The 14,876-nt window shown below is 39.5% G+C and overlaps 1 protein-coding gene and 1 pseudogene across 32 annotated transcripts in view; one reads left to right on the top strand and one right to left on the bottom strand.

Moving 5' to 3' along the window:
- The window catches only part of PARD3 (par-3 family cell polarity regulator), a 678,698-nt gene that overhangs the window by 226,188 nt on the left and 437,634 nt on the right, over nt 1–14,876 (top strand). The window lies entirely within an intron of this gene.
- On the bottom strand, nt 6,755–7,244 carry LOC102974440 (deoxyuridine 5'-triphosphate nucleotidohydrolase, mitochondrial-like; annotated as a pseudogene).

The raw sequence follows: 14,876 nt of genomic DNA, 5'->3' as shown, positions 1-14,876 counted from the left end.
GCACAGGGAGATCAGCTCGGTGCTTTGTGACCACCTAGAGTGGTGGAATAGGGAAGGTGGGAGGGAGGGAGACGCAAGAGGGAAGAGATATGGGAACATATGTATATGTATAACTGATTCACTTTGTGGTAAAGCAGAAACTAACACACCATTGTCAAACAGTTACACTCCAATAAAGATGTTAAAAAAAAATTTAATACCATTGTCTCAAAAGAAAAAGGAGTAAAAAGAACTTCTTGGGCATGGGTGTTTCTGCCTTTCCCTAACCACTCCCCTCCCCCAAACCAGATTGCAGGTACTGGCCCCATTCTTGAAAGGCTTTGTCTCCCTGGAAGTTTTAAAATAAAGTTCTGGCATCTGTTGACACTGACTTTCAAACATGGGAATTGTTTTTAATACTAGAGCCATGTATCAAAAAAAGTTTTTATCCCTTATCTTTGACCAGATATCTGGTGTGTTCTGGAAAATTTTTGGTACACCCCTTAGAGAGTTGCTTATTAATTGTTTTGCAGCTTACAAAAGCACTCGGCTGTGCTGAGACTGACAGTATAATTTACACACATACACTGACAAACATTTATATTTGACAGAGTAAATTGTACAGTCAAATGTTCATTGACTTTGTTATTTGAAAGCATTTTCTAATTGAACTATATCTCTGGTTAATCCTACTATGTTATACTGTCTAGTAAAGTAAATTTACTGTATCTTGTGATGTTACGTACTTAAGTACACCCTGGTATACCTAGGACAGGGCTGTTTTGTACCCCTAAATAGCAAAATATTGTCCTCACTGATTCATGCATTAAAAAGATAAATGTTAAAAGATGCATTACAAGGGGGAAACCAAAAAAATGAATGTATTTCCATTTAGTAGATCGTTTTGGTTTTCTGTGACACTGTACTAGGCTTGTGTCCTTTCTTCATTATCAAGTCCTATGCATGTAACAACCCCTTAAACTCTTTAAGCGTTAGAATTAGAATTAACATATATAAAAGTATTTGCTTTTGATAAGTATCTGTGGTATCATTAACTTTTTCTGCATGGCCTAGATTTGAGCAACAGTTGTTCAGGGTTTGAGAAATATTATTGCTATATGCCAATACCCCAGTATGGAAGCAAATGGAAAAAATATTCAGGATATAGTAAAGTCAGCCTTCTAAAGGTCTATAAAAAATCTCCCCAAATTCTGTTTTGGACTCTGATTTCTTCTTCACGAATCATGGTTAGTTTTGGTTTCTCATGTTTAAGTCTTAGAAATTAAGCAATTTCTTTTGCCTGGGAAGCCAAACATTTACCACTATTTTGAATTACTCAGTAGGACATACCAGCTTTTACGGTGCACGTAATTAAGGCACATGACCTATGTCAGCTTCTAATTCAAACTTTTAAAATCCTTTACTTTGTAAAAGATATTTTATTAAATAAGAAAACTCTCTTCACGGACTCATTTTAAATGCCTGTTTCTATACAACATGAAGGATCTCAGTTCAGCTCCCAGGATCATCTTAAATACACCCAGTGTGTTCTTCTTCACTTTGACAAGCGGTAGAAGCCTCTCAAGTGCGTTTTTGTTGTTATAATCACTTCTGTTCTCATCCAGTAAGTAAGGTCAGATTATATTGCTGTCCTGGGAGTCATCCTTTTCACCAGTTATTGTGTGTCTTTCTGTTTGGTGAGTAAGTCTATTTATTAAACTGTGGAATAATGATTTACAGGGGAAATTGTGACATTGACGAGTGGGCATTCACTTTAAGGAATCTTGACTTGCTGGGATGTTAAAAAGGTGGCAATCTTGTGTTCTCTTTCATTGGTATGTGTCTATTCTGCCTGGTAACTACTGCAACTCAGGTAGAATTTACAACTCAGTGTTTCACTTTTCTTTTAGAAAGTGTTGTGAAAGCTCCAGACGCTTACAGTTTAAAATAAAATTGGGCTTAAAAAACATCTCTGGCTAATTCTCTAGAGTTTATGACACTTGCCTAATAGTGCGTGGGTACTTAGCAGTTACAAATAAGAGGGCAAGACCCCTAAGCCATGGGTTATAGAAAATCATAACAAGTTTGTACCAGTGAGCCTACAAGCCTTTTTATCTTAGATCATTTGAAAATACTACTTTGCCAATAAGATCAACTCAATCAGATTGAGCTCTGGTAAGATGTGCACAATTAGCTGAAGTAAAAGGCAGATGTGGCACCAGTACTAAGAGGACATGTGGACCAAGGACGGAAGAATGACAAGAGGCAGTGCTTTGGCATAGGGTCTCCAGAAAACTTAAGACTTTGAAGAAAAAGAAGTCTTTTAATCCTTTACGAGTTGTTTATCTCAGGGAGAAGGAATAGCAAATGTGTGGGTTTGGAAGCAGCATTTAATTGATCAGTGGTTCCGTGTAACTGGAATAAAAGCTAAGTGTGTATACTTGGGTTGAGGGAACATCGTGGAAGGGAAGGTGTCTTTGCTGTAGGTAGCTTTACACTCTTGCAGATTTCATATTATAGAGTCAAGGGACCGTCAGAAAGAAGGTAGGACTCATTTCTAAGTTACTTAGGACTTGACACTTTGAGGAAATGAGTTCGTAGGCATGATAAGTATTTTATCGGTTGCTCTAAAGATCAAGGCAATGATGATAGTTTACAATGTGAGTCTTGCCTATAACTCCATATGGCTGATAAAATGAAGCAGAATTTCTGTTAAGAACTATAGCTACCAAAAACTTTGTAACAGCACACGCTCAAATTGGTTTTGGAATAAACAAGTCATAAATGCGCCTCTGATGTGGCCGTGATAGATCATTTGGGCTGTAGCAATGAGGGATATAATGACTCACTTTTGAGCCATACTTTTGAGCAAAGAGATGTGCAACCCATGTGTCAGTAAGTAAGTAGGAGCTGAGAAATGTGTCCCTATAGGGAGGTGTGTTTGAAAGGTCTTACTTTGTCCAAATCTATTATATACGGCCAGTGATACCACAGTTGTCTGCATCTTTCTTTGACTGAGAAATAGTCTTGGCAAAATAATAATGATGATGATAATAATAATAATTATATCATGCCTTTTGTATTTTTTAGGTATTCTGATTGGTAATTATTTTCTATGCATGTACTATATTCTACATGATGTGTTGGGCGCCAAGGATATAAAATTGAATAAAGCACAATTCCTACTTTTCAAGTAGCTGAGTAATTCTCATCTATTTTCTTCCCCAAACTACTCAGAGATAAAATCACATTCTAGTGATAACAGTGACCTGCTTTGGAAAGGGTGCTGTTTGGTGATTGATATTCCTCTGTTCCGGGTGAACCAGTGGGTCCATTGAGCATTGCTGTGCTACTGGCTGAGAAAGTTAAACCCACTATTATACCTTCCTTTATCACCCGTGCCTGCTGGTGGGACGGGGTCAGGTACATATATGTGTTCAGAAAGTTTTTGTATAAAATACAGACAGTCTATGAACCAGAAATATCCTTGTCTAGATATTTTCGGGTGGGACATAGAAAAGTGAAGGGCTGTGGGTTAGTAGAAGGGAAAGAGTGTGTTGGGGAGGCTTAGTTATCGCCCTTGAAGTCCATGATTGGAACAGGTATGGACAGAAAACACCCAAACATTTTAACTTTGTTCATCTAAATGATCTTAAGCCAAGGGATTGAAGAGTGGTAGCACAGTTACATATGTTAAACCTTTATTGCACATAGGATGTGAGGCTGTATTCAGTTGAGTTTCTTGATGTTCCACATAACAATAACCAAGTCAAGTTAGCGTAAGAAGAATGGGACACATTTCTCAGAGGGGTTCTTCATAACCAGAGGTACCAGAGGGGTTCTTCATAACCTCAACTAGCACAAGAACAGGAACAGGGTCTAAAAGGGCATTAGGAACACCAAAAGTCCCGCTTCTTAAGACGTGATTTGTTGCTTGCTTCTGGAATTCTGCTTTATTCTTCCTCCCCTAGAGCAGCTTCCTTTGCCCCTCTGTTTCCATGTTATAATTTGTCTGTCTCACATCCCTAAATGTGCCTTACGAAGTCTCAGCCTCTTTCAGTCTTTCAGTCCCACTTGCAAGTTCCGTGGGGAGATAGTGCAGTTGGTCCAGTTTAGATCAAAAATCCAACTCTGATCTCATCAGTGTGGCTGGGAGGGGAGGGTGCAGGTGCAGTGATGGTGGCAGTGGCCGTGGGATTGAAGTAGAACCACTCAGAACACCTGTGTTTACCAGGCGCCCACCCCTTTGGATGGGTGGTAGGAAGGTAGGTGTGCGGGTGAGTGGAGGTGTTTCTCAGAAAATGGGGGATGGCACTGAATTTGGGCATAGTGGCCTTATAAGATACATATGATTACAAAACAGCTAAAACATCTTGAGGATATTAGAAAAGAATAAGGATAGCAAAATAATAATGCAAGATAAGCGTTCGGGCATGTATTTGGTACAAGGCTTTCTAATAGTTAAAGCAAAAGTTGAAATATTCATTATTCTTTGATCCTGTAACTTTGTTTTGTTCCTCAGTTATTTTGACTTATGTTTTTCCTAGGAGATCATTTTCCCATACATGCAATATACAAGATTTTGTCTTCTAATTGAATTTAAAAAATATAAGTAAAACTTCCCAACATTTTCTTCAAGTAGAAGAAGCATCATTCTATTTGGATTGGGACCACAGTCTATGTCTTGAAAGCTAACATTTGAATTACTATTCTTAAAAGACTGCATGTATTTACCCATTTTCAACCAGTTAACAGGTCCTCAAATATTTTACTCAGTGCCATCGAAATATCTTACTATTAGTATTCTAGATTTTTCCCCATGAGTTAATGATTTTGGCTCTTTTTCTCATTGTGAAAGATGAAAGAGTTGGCGTAGTCTTGATAAAAATCTATCAATTCCTACTGTTAAAAGTTTTTTGTCCCAGTCTTGAGGCTCAATACTTAAAAAATGGCCCCAATTCTGTGGGATCCTGATTCCTTATGAGAGGTTGTTGCGTTGTCATTGATTAACTCGGCATATTAAGTTTCTTTCAGTTTATATTAAAATTCTTCTTTAACTATGGGGATTACTCTGCTTAGAAAGTAAAGTCTTTAAATGATGAAGAATTTATGTTCTTTTTAGATTACTTAAGAAGAAAGCTTGACTTTAAGCCATGTGCCAGGCACTCTTAACTTTTCCTATTGTTTAAAAAAGGCGAGCATTAAAAAGTTAGTACAAAGAAAGAACCTAAGCTACCTTTCTTCAGAATTTTTCACATTCTTAGTTCACCGAAAGCATTTGTCAACACTTCATCACTAACATGCAGTATAAGTTAATGATGCACGAAGTTTAAAACCTCATATTCAGTTAGAAGACCTATTAGTTTTGAAAGCAGTAAATGATAATTGGCACTTACTGAATTTTAAATAGGATCTACGTGTTGTATTTTTGGTTTAGAGTGCGTATAGCATTTTGTGTTATGCTGTGAAACTTGATGTTCTGAGAATGTAGTTACCTTTTAGCATTTAACCTAAAGTCTCTTCCTGATTTTAATGTGGAATATTTCCTGCCTTTAATTGCTAACATGTTTTTCAAATATTTACGCATGGTTTTTAAGGTGCTAATTGGCACTAGCATAGCTGATGGATGGTAAACTGTTGGAATCAACATTAACTTAAAGCACATCCATAGTAAATTTTTGTATCCTGGCCTGCTGGCATTTGTGCATTAAATGTATCCTAGCCTAGCAGTAAAATACATAAAACGGCAGTATGCAGTTTCAGATTTTATCTTTCCAGAGCCTCAGATGCCAGCCACTGGGTTTGCCTCGGCAGAATTTGATGGAGTCTTTTGTAGAATTGTAAATGTTACAGTGAGGGTCTTATTTTTTTGCCTGTTTACGTGTTACAACTCATTGGGTTCAGTGGGGGGTTTAAAAAAAAACACCGTTCTTCTAAAACCCAAATACGTGATTAATGTAATCATTCACGTCTCACTGTTGCTTTTTGTTTCATTCATGCTTGTATTTCTTCCCAAATTTTCTTCCATTGTCATTAGCGTGTTCCATAAAAACACGCATCCTGGCAGATCGAACGTGTTCCACTGAGCCAGGCATCCTGCCCCTCATCTGCTCATCTTCCCTTACCTCTCTGTAGTTTCCCTGAGAATTTGCTATTTATCCAATACACCATTTTTGCAATTATTCTGTTGTTTAGAGACATTTAAACAAAGGCCTTTTCTCCTCTGAATGCAGAACCTGGCTGGGAACTCCAGTCCCCACACCGTTTTCCTGTGTGGCCCCGGGGATCCGCTCTGGGGACTCGGGTTCAGGGGACCGGAGAGGAGGCCTGGGGTTCCCTTGTCAACCGCGTCTGTGCGGGTTCTGACCCAGGAACCCTGTCTGGCGACCACTGTGGCTTGTGGTGAGTTACTTCCCAGCTCTGAACCTGGCTGCTAAGAAGGACCGGAGGGTTGATTAGTGGTGATTTGCTGCCATTCTCCGAAGTCCTCGCTGGCACGTGGTGAAGTCTGATGACAGTACCTCCCAAGTGTCATTGTCTTGTTGGATTATGTCGCATCGTTTATGGAGCATCAAGTGTGTGAAGCGCTGCTTTATGTAAGGGTATGGTCACCTCAGTCGGCACTGACGTAACATTTCAGTAGGTTTTCCCATTACATTCTAATAATGGTTATTTTGACACCTTAAAGGCTTTCTCAGTCCATTTACTGAAGTTCCCTTAAAGCTTTACATCAGTCGTATGCAAGAGTTAAAATGTCTTTTCTTGGCATAAAGTTTTAATTATTTTCAGTGGAACCAAAACCTCCTGAACCCCTTTCAGAATCATCTAAAACTTGAACTTCTTCTATTTCTGGGTAAAAAATCCGTTCACAAATGAGCTGTGCAAGTCCATCACCCTTTTTGACTTCAGACTTTGCCAAAATTAAACAGTAGAACACCAACATTTCCTCTATAATCTTCATCTATGCCACCAGCCCCTACATCTATGAAATATTTTGCAGCCAAACCAGAATGTGGAGCTACTCTCCCATAGCACCCAGGAGGAAGAGCTATCTGAATGTCGGTTTTCACAGGGGCTTTCTCCATAGGTGGTAGTATGTAATCATAGGTGCTGTACAGGCCATAGCCCACGGCACGTGCATACCCCTTGGTCCAGGTGGCCGTGTGCTCCGAGAGCCGGGCGAGGTGGAGCTGCACGCCGCCCTCCCCCGCAGGCCGGGCCCACTTGCTGGGGGAGATGACTTGTGCCTCTTGAGAGAAGGGCATGCAGGGCAGAACGCGAGCACAGGAGGCAGCTCGGGGAGCAAGAGAGAGCAGGATGAGACCAGCGCACTAAACTTCTGTTTTCTAACTTAGAGTTAAAAGAGCAAAACAATATTTTCTTGTATCTGAGTTGGAAGAAAATCCTAATTATCTCTAAATATGGAATGACTGTAAAATATGTAAGCCCCAAGTTGGGACACTTGGTTTTCTTAAGCCTCTGCGAACTTAATTTCCTTGAAATGTTTTATGTTGCACTGTAATATATATATATATATATATATATATATATATATATGTATATATTTGTAAGGGAAAGATTCAGTTTCTCTCTGGTTCAGTACATAAAGATGGAGAGCATTCAGCCATGATGTTCATGTCACATGGTGGCGTGAAGGGACCCTGTCTTCCTGGATGTACATCTGTGCATCCGGCCATAGCACTTACAGGTGCTCCAGCTTTTTGTTAAGGAATCAACAAATGAATCATGACTCATTTCACACAACTTGTGGGATTTCCTTTTAACTAAGTTAGCTTAAAAGTGAGAAAGTCCAGCAAAGTTCTCACCTTATTATTAGGTCATTGGCAATGCTGATTGAAAACGGGGTGATTCTCACTGACGGGAGTGGACCTCTGTCTGGCGGATGGTACCCCTCCTCGAGCTGTCTGGACATGGTCATCCAGAAGAAGCAGAAGTGTGTGCTGGCTCAGATGTTTGCGCTGTCCAGTCTCTGACGCTAGGACCTTCTCACAGGGAGGTCAGAGAACCACAGCAGCTTCCCACATGGAGGGGGTGAGTGGAAGAGCATGACCCATCCAAAGACAGATACACAATGAAGTTCACTTTTTGAGATAAAATTTGTAACTCTAGTGTTTCAATGAAATTTATTCCTGTTTGAGGATCGTGGGATATCTTCTAAAATAACAAAACCCTTCTAAGTCCAACTCTAGCCAGTGTATTTTAGGAGATATTATAAATGTTCTGTTGCTAAAATGGCAGCCAATGTAACGAAAAAGCAGAGCTGCATCAATGGCAAGCAGGGATTGGCTGGATTCCGACACAATTCCGAGAACCAACTTCAACAACAGCAACAAAACTTACACGTTCTGGTCTTACTTTATATTGTGGATTCAAAACAGAAGAGATTCTGCCTCTACAAAGTGAAGGCAGGGGGCTATGTTTTATTTCTTTTTGACTTTATGAGGTGCATCATAAAATCTTAAGACCTTCAGAAGAGAAATTATTGAAAGTTGCCTCTGTTGTCTTATTTAAATAAAGGCTTTGTGGTCAGATGCTCCAAGTCAGAGGGAACCATCAGAGTTCTGTTGAGACAAATCCATAGCGTATCCCAACAGGGCTTCTAGTTCAGAGTTTCTGTGAGAATTAACACTATTGCCAGCAGTTTCCAATATACTGGATTTTAAAAGATATCACAATTAACATATGGAGAAAACATATTGGCTTGAAGTTTCTCTTGTTGGAAGATATCGGCTAAAACATTAAAAAATGGAGCTTTTGAGAGAGAGCTATCTGGTGGTTGCAGTTCAGTTTTCCAGCCCCTGCCCGTCCTCTTTATCGATGCTTGGGTAGTTTGGTTGGTTGGACTTGGAGGATGGAAGGTCCAATAATGGATATTCCTGGGTCATTCTGTTCCCAATAATTGAGACCTGACTATTTCAGATGACCTAACTTCTGAGAGTGATGAACTGGAAGTAGGACTTGGGATGTGACAGAGACCAAAGAAAAACTTAGGAGGCAATCCTGTTCAAAGTATTTACGGCAATAAAGCCAATCAAAGGTGCCTCTTCTATGACTCTTTAGTTCTTGGTCTTCGAATCAAAGAGAAGAATGACACTTCCTGTTTGGAAGGCTGGAGTGTTGAGGAGGATTTTTCATAAACCACTATGTTTAAGGTTAGATTTTAATGCTATTTGGGTAGTGAATTTCTTGCTGTTTTAAACATTGGAGAAAATTCTGTAGGAAGTGAGATTTAAAAATGAAAGGAAGAGAGGAAGAGATGATTTTGACTTATAGAAAACTGCTTCCAGGGTTAATTGATGTTACTGCTTTCAAATAGGTTTTTAAAGAACAGGATGGCTAACTGGTAGAACCTAAAACATCAAATGGGGAGACTTTGTGCTTGATCACTAGAGACTGAGCTGTCCCAGGACGCCGACCCCGTTGTGTAACTCTTGTCACCATCTCATTAGCTTTTAGAGCCCACAGAAGCACAACCACATTTATCGAGTCTTGGGAAAGTTTTTGTTTAATGTAGGCTAGCTTTTCAGTAGTTAATAGAAATGATGATCAAAGTTTGCTGGTTAATTAGCCATTTTAAGCATAGTCATTGCCTGAAATATGTTTTTCCTGTCCACACAGTGTATTTTTTCTCTCACCATTAAACAATATTTTAATTTGAGCTGCCACTTGAGCAATAGGTGTCAGGTCATGCAGTGAGAATAAGACAGCTCTCTGTAGTAATCCATCCGATTGCAAACTCACCCGAGTGCTTCGCGTCCCCACCCTAATCTTGATGGGCATTTCTAGGTAATATTAAGAGCTAAACATGTGAGTTCCTTACAGAGCTTAAAAGCTGTGTGTCTCAGTGTAATAAATCTCTAGGTGAATTCTTGGCAGTGATGCATACGTTTTATGTGTACCGTGATTATCTCCAGTCATAATTATTTAATACACATGGTATGTGTAACGTTTATCTTCCCAAGGGAAAAATGATGTGGCATAATTCTGGCAGATTATTTATGTTGTTTCTGCTTAAAATGTTTTGTTAAAAAATGCTGTGTATCTGTCTTTGAAACCCCTTCTGTTCTATTTTTATTTTATTTTATTTTTTTAACTTTTTTTTTTTTTTTTTTTTGCGGTACGCGGGCCTCTCACTGCTGCGGCCTCTCCCGTTGCGGAGCACAGGCTCCGGATGCGCAGGCCCAGCGGCCATGGCCCACGGGCCTAGCTGCTCCGCGGCATGTGGGATCTTCCCGGACCGGGGCACGAACCCGTGTCCCCTGCATCAGCAGGCGGACTCTCAACCACTGCGCCACCAGTGAAGCCCCTTTGTTCTATTTTTAAATGGCTGTATGAAAATAAAGAAACTAAGCAGAGTAAGTAATCTTGTTTCTGCATATCTCCTCTTGTAAATTACTGTAAATTCCTAATGTTCATTGAATTGATCTGCGGATGGGAACTGGCTGACGGTGAGGGTGTCCCCCTAACTGTTTGATGAGCAGTTCAGTAACGTTACCCGTTCTATAAATTTGCGCGAACGTTTGAAAGTTTCATTCGCCGTTGTAGACTCGGAAAATTTGTGTTCTTATTATCAAATATTAAATAACTAAATTTCAGAAAAATAACTTGTGGAATAAGTTAAAAAATTTAAAAACATTTCTTCCTTTTGTGTGTTTGAAAACTAGACAGCAGGCTAGTAATTTCTTGCTTTTTCAGATAATTTCATTTGTGTTCCGGCAGTACTGTTTTATCTGACTGTCAGGGGTCCTTCTCCATGATGGTCTTAAATTCTAATGTGCTCATTCATTGTGTTGAACCAAAAGAATACATTAAATGTCTAAAACAATATGAAAGAAGAGGAGCACCGCTTGGTTAATACAGTGAAAATTAAAGCTATCTATTTATTCCCAGTAGAATCCTGAAACTTATTGATAAAATGAGTATTGGTAATTGCTCTGATCTGCAAAGTATTTATTTTTCTTCTTTGTACAAAAATGTATTCATCTAGTATATTCAGCGTTTTAGTGAGTAATATAAAGTGTTAACTTCAAAATTGAAAACAATTTTTCATTATTACTTTACTATCAATATATGTTGCAAATTCAGTAGGTTCTAGAGGTATAGAACAAGTAATTTATTTATGGTATTATTTTCTAATTTCATTTTATCATAAATATATGATACGTTTTACATTAAAACGTGCTTATAGTGTAAGGCATTGAAAAACAAAGGAGTACAAAGTAGAAAATATATCTACTCTAATCCTACAATATCAGATGTTTACTACAATATGTTAATATTTTGGGGCGTGTCATTTGTTCTTTCCATGCCTGTGAATATATTTTTTGATAGCTATATTGGTTTAAAATACCTTGGATGTACAGTGATTTATTTCATGCATCTCCTCTTGTGTATAGTTAAGGGTGTTGTTATGAATTTTTGATAGAACTGTTATCAGTGTTATCCCTCTCAACGTCCATGTTGCTAGATTCTCACTGAGATCTTGTCCGCATGTTTCTCTCTGTTGACAAGTGCTTTCCAGCAATGGTGGCGTTTGGCCCGTCCCATGAGTTTAAGGGGCCTCAGGCCACTTTGAAAGCTCTACTCCTGGAGTGCCTGTTACCTTCTGTCTCTCATCTCATCCCTTTAGATTGGGGCAGTTGGGTTGGGATTTTGGTCAGAGATGAGCCAGTTGTGGAAAATTGGCCTTGATTCAATAACGGGAGATCACATTGCAAAGATCACATTGCGAGATGGGCTACACATAAGTTACTCTTTAAAAAAAATTATTTATGTATTTCGGCTATCTTAGTTGCCACATGCAAGATCTTTAGTTGTGGCATGCGAACTCTTAAGTTGCGGCCCGCATGCGGGAACTAGTTCCCCGACCAGGGATTGAACCCAGGCCCCCTGCATTGGGAGCTCGAGTCTTACCCACTGGACCACCGTGGAAGTCCCTAAGTTATTCTTTAGTCAAGCAATTAATAAAAATTTGAACTGATGAAAGAGGACTCCAGTGGTTGTCTGAAATTCACACCCTGCCTATTTTTTGAGGAGGGTAGCGTCAACGCATGTGGGGCTTTCTACGTGTGATAGAAAACTGAAATTACGTCCTGAGGGAAGCTGTCCATTTCCACAAAGCTTATGTGAGTTACTGAGTGGATGAACTTGTACTGTGAGAGCAGAAAGCGAGGGACACACTCCTTGCGTGCTGTGGGTAATAGTGGTTAACAGTAAACTTTGGCTTCACACGGGTTTGTAGAGTCTCGGTTTAGAGCTTAATATGACTGAGCCAGAGCTGCTCCAGTGTAATGAGAATACGAGTTCTAGTTCATTAAAACATGGGATTTTTTTCAGAATATAAAAATAGATTCAGAATTTAAAACAATATTAGACTGTGAGCTTAATTTTTTTTTTTTTTTTTTGCTTCCTTGTGAAAAATCTGCAGGGACTGGGCTCCTTTTCACGGCATTATTTCTACCAGATGTTTAAAACAACTGGAATCATCTTGAGTATTGTCGTGAGTTGCCATTGATTGGCCATCATCGGTGAGAATGAGGCTTCACTCATGTAATTTTCTTGATGAGTGCAAGACAGGGGCAGGCACTGAGTGTACGGTGTTGACACACTTAATTTAGTACTCCTTCTGCAAAGCTATTACATTGACTATTAATTGGCCTTCTGATAAAATTTCTGCTTAATGCAAATGATGAAAAAAAATGCACCCTTGGATACTAGCTGCTGCTTCTGAAATAATTCTCATGCCCTGAGATCTCATTAGTGACAGCAAGCACATCCACTTTTCTTTTGAACGTAATTAGGTTTCTTTTAAATATAATGATGAAAATATATTAGACTGTGATTAAAAATATTTTAAGCAAAATCCTTAACTTAGAACTTTACAGTTTGTTGTTGTTCTGTTGCTTCGTCTCTTTCTTAGCAGTTTGAAAAGCAAAGAGGAGCTTGTCTGCGTTCAATCCTTCACCAGGCTGTGCTTTTCCATGGCAGTGCCTCTGTCTGCAGGCGCGAAATTTAGCAGTTTCAAACCAAAAACACTCCAACTTGCATTGTGGTTTGAAAAGCACAAGCAGTGACTAGGAAGTAGGTTTCTGCTTGTGTTTTCCTGGCTTGGTCTTGTCTCTCCTTTATTTTTCTCTTTCAGGTTTTCCTTTTCTCACCATCTTCTGTTTTAGGATTTTTTAGTCAACTCTAGTAACTTACTCTGGTGGTTTCTGATGATGTGAGAGCTGTCTTATTATTAAAGTTCTTGTGTGAAAAATTGTGAAGTTTAAACCAAAAAAATAAAAAAGCAAAACCTGAGACCAGTGGCTTCTTCACAACGTGTAGAGCATAGGAATTTATTACTTTCTGGTAAAGGATTTACAAATTATGAGACTGTCCTGCCTTGCTCTATCTTTTTATTCATTTGTCACAAAATCCTTTATTCTCTTTTAGTTTCACAACTCTCTGCAGCGAGCATCCGTCATTTTTATTATAGGAAAAAAAATTGGAACCAAGTTTTAACTGTGTCCATTGAGAGGCTACGGTTACATTTACTTCTTTTTTAAAATAAATTTATTTATTTATTTTTGGCTGCGTTGGGTCTTTGTTGCTGTGTGCGGGCTTTCTCTAGTTGCGGCGAGTGGGGGCTACTGTTTGTTGTGGTACGCGGGCTTCTCATTGCGGTGGCTTCTCTTGTTGCAGAGCATGGGCTCTAGGCACGCAGGCTTAAGTAGTTGTGCCTGGGGGGCTCAGTAGTTGTGGCTCGCAGGCTCTAGAGCACAGGCTCAGTAGTTGTGGCACATGGGTTTAGTGGCATGTGGGATCTTCCCAGACCAGGGCTCAAACCTGTGTCCCCTACACTGGCAGGCGGATTCTTAATCACTGTGCCACCAGGGAAGCCCTACGTTTAGTTCTTAACTATTAGCAGATTCCGCTTACAGTGGTGCATACGTGGGCTCTGTAGGAGTGACCGTCAGATGGAGTGAACTACAAGGTCAGTTAGTGGTCTTGAAACTTGTAGCTGTCTCCAGTGTTGGCACTGGAGACAATTGGGGCTGGATTGTTCTTGGTTGCGTGAGACTGTCCTGAGCATTGTAGGAGGTTTAGCGATTTTCCCTGACCTGTACCAGCTAGTGTCAATAGCACCCTCCCCCCGTTGTGACAACCAGAAGTGTCTCCACACCTGCCAATGTCCCTGGGACAAACACTGTACAGGAAGAGGTGCATTTGACTTTGTGGCCAGGTGAAGAAATATGTAAATCTTAAACAGCCTTCCTACTTAAAATATACATTGATATTTTCTGTTCTTTTCTGTTCCATTTCGTTCATTACATACCATTTTATTTAAATTTATTATTATTATTTTTTGGTTGTGAGGCATGTGGGATCTTTCATTTTTGGGTGTTTTTTTTTTTTAACAACTTTATTAGAGTATAATTGCTTTACATTGTTGTGTCAGTTTCTGCTGTATAACAAAGTGAATCAGCTATACATAAAAATATATCCCCATATCTCCTTCCTCTTGCATCTCCCTCCCACCCTCCCTAACCCACCCCTCTAGGTGGTCACAAAACACCGAGCTGATCTTCTTGTGCTATGTGGCTGCTTTCCACTAGCTATCTATTTTACATTTGGTAGTCTATATATGTCCATGCCACTCTCTCACTTTGTCCCAGCTTACCCTTCCCCGTCCCCGTGTCCTCAAGTCCATTCTCTATGTCTGTGTCTTTATTCCGGTCCTGCCCCTAGGCTGTTCAGAACCTTTTTTTTTTTAGATTCCATATATATGTGTTAGCATACAGTATTTGTTTTTCTCTTTCTGACTCACTTCACTCTGTATGACAGACTCTGGGTCCATCCACCTCACTACAAATAATTCAATTTCGTTTCTTTTT

This window comes from Physeter macrocephalus, chromosome 11 (assembly GCF_002837175.3).
Source record: "Physeter macrocephalus isolate SW-GA chromosome 11, ASM283717v5, whole genome shotgun sequence".
NCBI lineage: Eukaryota > Metazoa > Chordata > Mammalia > Artiodactyla > Physeteridae > Physeter > Physeter macrocephalus.
This window is presented reverse-complemented; position numbering and strand designations above follow the sequence as displayed.